We start from the raw sequence: 5,620 nt of genomic DNA, 5'->3' as shown, positions 1-5,620 counted from the left end.
TTGTAAAAGAAAATAAAGGAAAATATACGCAACGAATAAACAAAATTAAGCGAAATGCCGGACAAGAGAGCACTTTACAAAAACAGGAAAATTCATTCTAGCAAAAAAAGAAAGTGATATTTGTTGTTTCAAAATTGAAATTAAATGATATTTACAATTGACTAATTATGAAAGTGATGTAAGTCCATTTGCAGCCTGAAAATTGTATATTATTTTAGTTAAATTCGCCTAAAAGAAATTTAAATAATCAAATTACATATTGATAAATTAGTACAAACATTCCCAGACTTCACATAATTAACCTATATTTTTTAATTGTCAGATTTGCTAACATTCAATTTTCTCGAAAATAAACGGTCCACATGCCACGGAAACGCCATAAAGCGTGATTTACAATTAAATTCAATACCGTTTTTCTGCGAACGTTAACGTATCGTAGTTATCCAGAATGAACATTCGTTTAACCCTAGTTCTTATTCATCATCATTGGAGCCGGTGATGAGATTGATCGCGACAGTGAAGATAGGCGGTTTTAAAAGAATTATTAGACATCACTTTTCGTTATGAACGAACATTTTAAGTTACGGATTCCTCCCAGTTTAGAAACAAATTACAAAGTGACGGACCAATTATGATAAACCTAGTTGAATAAAATAAAAGAAATACAATACAGGGTGGCCCACCTGAATAAGGCCACCTAAATATCTCCTTCAATTGTGCAGGTAGTTTTTTTAATTTCTAAGATAATCTTCCTCGAAGTTTCTCAAGATCATCGACTTTTTTGCATATAATCGTATAATTTTTTCCATTGCATTGTGTAAATTGTTCAGATTTGTATATTGCATAACCTCGAAATAATCTTTAAATTCGAAAATTAAATGTGAAACGAAAAAGTTTTGTCTATCGAGACTTTAGAGACGTGGACTGATAGTAACACTTTTTCAGTGATACTTGCACATTCCCGAATAACGTTTCCGTCTTTAAAGTCTCGATAGACAACAATTTTTCGTTTCCATTTCATTGTTGAACTCAAAGATCATTTCAAGGTCATTTAATGTACATATCTGAACATATTTTTATATGAGCTACACGATGCAGTAAAAAAATTATACGATTATACGCAAAAAATTCCCGAAGAATATTACCTTAGAAAAAAGATATTATTGCAATACAATGATTTTTTTTCAAACCATTTATAAATAGCATATATAATATTTGTAGTACCTCAACAATTAGGGGAGACATTTAGTTGGTCTTATTTAGATGGATCACCCTGTATAAGAGGTTTCAAATTAGAGAGACACGCTGAATTTTTCTGGAAATTATTACATAACCTAATTGGTAGAGGGAATTTTGGTCTGTATGAGGTGTTCCGCATTCTCGTTATGATTCGCAGGACTGTATCACCTGCGAAAAATTTATTATACGACCGCTGGCAACAGCTGCTACCAATTTAGCAGCAGTGCTCTTTATTAGAAAATTGGGACGATTGTTGTACATACTATGCGTTCGACTTGGTATGTTTTCATTAGTTCAACATGTATTTTGTTTCTTCAGCAATGGTATAGAAAGTTAATAGAATATGCATGTGATTACAATATTTTTATGAATCATAAATATCGATATTGACTTTGATAGAAAAAAGTAGTCGATTATATACTTTGTACACAGCGTGTCTCAGTAACTCGATTATAAATAACGCGAAAATACTTAAGAAACAAATTGTTTGATTCAAAAGAACACGTGTTGTGATTGAAATCGTTTTCTCTTCAAAGGTCATATCTTTCGAGATTTCAAGGTCATCAATGTTTTTTTAAATAGAATTATAAATTTCTATGATTATATCACGACACCCTGTATATAGAGTGTGTAGAAAGTATTCGTACACCTTTTAAACGGAATAACTTTTTTATAATTTTGAAAGAAGCGATCTAAATTTTTATTAGTTTAATATAACAAAGAACTAAAAAATAGTTTTTCAACTTTTTTATCTGAGCCTACAACGAAAAATTAACTATGTAACTATGTAATTACGTAACTTAATGTATGTTGAAAATTTCATCGAAATCTGTCGATGCATGGTCGAGACACTGAAAAACGTAAAAATCACATGTTTTTGGTTGAAATTAGTGAGAAACTGCGATTTTCGCGATCTTTAATTGTTTACAGCTCGTGTCAAGGTCATTTGAGCAGGCATATAAGTTACCGACGTCTACAAAATGCATTTTTCAAATTTTTGTTATAGGCACAGATGAAAAATTTGAGAAGCAGTTTTTAATTATTTTATCATGCTAACAAATTACAATTTTTGAAAATAATTTTTTATAGCCATTGCCTAGTAAACTAATCCCTCTAATAATTTTAAACAAACTCAGCCGCTTGACCCAATTATAAAAAGGCTATTCCGTATTAAAAGGTGTACGAATAATTTCTATTCGTTGTAATACCTGTTACCTAAAATATACCAGTTCGCGGTTATCAGTTCATCGACCGTTTCAGAAATTAATTTTGACAAGGCAACGTGCATACGAAGTTTCAATACCGATGGTCAGCTAGTATAGACATCAGACTTGTATTTATGATTCGGATTAAGTAGCTTCCGCAATCAAGCAGCGTTTATACTTCTCTATTAGTCACCTCTAAGACATCAAACGGTCATAAACTATCAATTCTTTATACGCGCAATACGATGTCAGTTGAATGAATATTATCTTCGATCAAATTGTTTACTGCGTCTTCGTTCTAACGAATCGGTTTAGAAAGTCCTCCGTCGTTTCGCGAAGCAGGCGCTGTCAAATTAGCGTACGTACGGAGTCCTTGGAGTTTATGCTGTCTTTGATGAATCGTCGACCACTTGTTGAATGTCCACGTCAACGACTGCGGGATTGAGTCCTTCGTGCTCGGCTGATTCGAAAGCAAGAAAACATAATTATCGCAGCATACCTGGTCAAACATTTATCTTCCAATTAACTACCTGACAAGGTAGTAATGTTTAACAACATGTAGCAAGGGAGGAATGAAATTTAAAAACTGGATATAAAGCAGAAAAAAACTGAGAAAGAAAATTTCACCTTCATAAAACTTCATTTTATTACGTCATTGAACTCCTAACGGGGTTATTATCAATCAGAGGTGGGCAGGTATCCGAGATTTCGTGTTAAAATCGGGTCGGGCATTTTCTTTGTATTCGAGTCGTCATCCGAAACTTTTGAATACCCAGAAAGTTCGGGTACCCGAATTCCGAAAAGGCGGATTGGGGACTGTTTATAAATCCAGATGTTTTTTAGAAATTTAGATATATTGAAAAAGTATATAAAAAAATACTTGAGGCAGACGATATATATAATATATAATATAATATAATATAATATAATATAATATATAATATATAATATATAATATATAATATATAATATATAATATATAATATATAATATATAATATATAATATATAATATATAATATAATATAATATATAATATAGTATATAATATATAATATATAATATATAATATTATACTATACTATATATATATACTATATATACTATAGTATATATATACAGGGTGTTCCACAATTATTTTAACAGCCGAAAATGAGGGGTAGCTGAGGTCATTTGAAGTTGCTTTTTCCTTAGCAAAAATGCGACCTGCGGCTTTGTTTACGAGTTATTAACGGAAAACACTGAACAATGGGAGGTGACTGTTTTAAATGTATACACACATATACGCGCGCGTACGCTCGCACACGCACGCAGAAGTGACGAAATCACTTTAATACCATTTCTGTAAACGCTTCTTTTCGATCATATAGCTATGGAGTACATGATCTTTCAAATCAACACCGCCCATCTGCTGATCGTATTCAAGAACAATTTCCCGTTTGATTTGTTGTTTTCCCTTGTAGGTTATTGTTTTTGTAAAATTATCGCGATATGTTATCATTGTCACAGTCTCCTTACCTTGAGTTAATTATTTCCAAATACATTTTGCTATCCATTTTTCCTGTTACAAATTCAATTTCCAGTTCAACATAGTACCCGATACAGCAACAAATACAGCATTGTGCAGGGTGAGAGAAGATCGCGTGATGCATTCTCCCACTATTAATGGAATCAAGAAAGTACAGAACACTGCAGTTATTTATAGAATCGATTCCGTCTTTCGTTGTATCAAATTTCCACGCTGTCACGCAAGTACACGCCTAATTAGATTTACGATTGTAATCCTCGCTCGGAAATGCATTACGATTTAATGCCACAGTTAATCTGGGCGCACTAGTTACTGAAATACAATGGACTAGTAGAGCAGCGAATCTAATAATCTGTAGCATTGAGATTTCACGTCGCTATGTTTACGCAAATTATTAAATAATTAGAGAAAATACATACATAAATGTGGAATGCGTTACAGTTTCTAACGCAATTAATGCGTGCGTAATGTCCAAACGATGTACAGTGGGTCAAAAAAGTATTGGCACAACCAGTTTTCTTCGAATATCTTTAAACTATAAAGTAATCTATTAACATTAACTATGTTTATTAACGTCTTTTGACGCGCATAAGTAGTATGTTTACTGAGAAGTCTCAGTTATACCAAATATCAAAAACTATTATTTTTCTACTACACAAGTCAATGATATGCAGGACGGCATTTAAAACAGTCAAGGTGATCTTGACTTGTAGTACAAATACAAAATAGAACAAATACAGATGTACTAAAAAAGATATGAATTACTAGTAACGATAATTCAGGAAACGTTCCGAGAACTTGCAAGAAATTTTAGTTTTTCTATGCTGAATGCGATTTCTAACTAGCTGCAAATATATCCGCATAAATATCTCAAATAACACAAAGAAACAATCGTACCGCCAGCAGAGGGCTCCTCTTCCGGCTAGTAACCGATCCGCCTCGATCCCTATATATAGAGAGACTTCGTCCTTACTACCCCCACGTCTAAGGCAAGGGTCCGCTAGGATAGTGTGGCGGTTTGCTTGGTATTATGTTCTCTTAAATTGGATTCTCTGAGAACTGGGGACGATGGCTTTTCGGTAATAAAGGAAACAGTTAATTTAACTAACTTGTAACGTGTTTTATTTAACTTTATGCGTACGTCCTTAGACTGATTGTACGTCTATACTCTTGGGAGGTTGATATTAGACTGATGGGGAGCCCAGTGGTTCGCCTAGCAACAGCTAGTTACAAAGTTGCAGGTGGCGCTGTGTGCCGCTTGCAGGTGCGCACGCCACAATAGCCTTACTGATGAGTCCTCTAGCGGGCCCCGGACGAAACGTCTCCCCTCTCCTTTCCGATGACCACGAACCCACGACACTTCGACCCGCCGCCAAACATTGAAAACATTTTTTATGCTATATAACGAAAAACTTCGTCTTTACTTTCGGTTTCAGAATTAGACATTTTTTTGCTCCCTCCTCTATTTCAATTTCGTTATCATAGTTCCATATCCGTTGTATCCGATTCATTATCTGATTCCCTTATTTTAATTAGTTTTTCCCTTATTTCTATTAGTTCTTTTAGGAAAAGAAATTTTTTTTTACTTTTTCCCGTAATAGCAACCCTACAATTAGATGTAAAATAAATATCAGTTGGAATATACCTTT

At 33.5% G+C, this 5,620-nt stretch overlaps 1 long non-coding RNA gene across 2 annotated transcripts; it reads right to left on the bottom strand.

Moving 5' to 3' along the window:
• Positions 1 to 1,417: 1,417 nt before the first annotated feature.
• LOC117227225 (uncharacterized) lies at positions 1,418 to 5,150 on the bottom strand. 2 transcript variants are annotated; one of them, XR_004492021.2, is made up of 4 exons: positions 4,869 to 5,150; positions 4,391 to 4,506; positions 3,962 to 4,283; positions 1,418 to 2,904 (listed from the first exon to the last, which is right to left on the bottom strand). It is a non-coding gene; the product is annotated as an uncharacterized LOC117227225 (long non-coding RNA). The 2 variants fall into 2 exon arrangements; XR_004492020.2 differs by lacking the exon at positions 1,418 to 2,904 and having other exon boundaries at positions 3,571 to 4,283.
• Positions 5,151 to 5,620: the final 470 nt, after the last annotated feature.

The sequence above is a fragment of the Megalopta genalis genome, chromosome 16, assembly GCF_051020955.1.
Source record: "Megalopta genalis isolate 19385.01 chromosome 16, iyMegGena1_principal, whole genome shotgun sequence".
Taxonomy (NCBI): domain Eukaryota; kingdom Metazoa; phylum Arthropoda; class Insecta; order Hymenoptera; family Halictidae; genus Megalopta; species Megalopta genalis.
The sequence above is the reverse complement of the archived record's forward strand: the minus strand, read 5'-3'. Positions and strand labels throughout refer to the sequence as shown.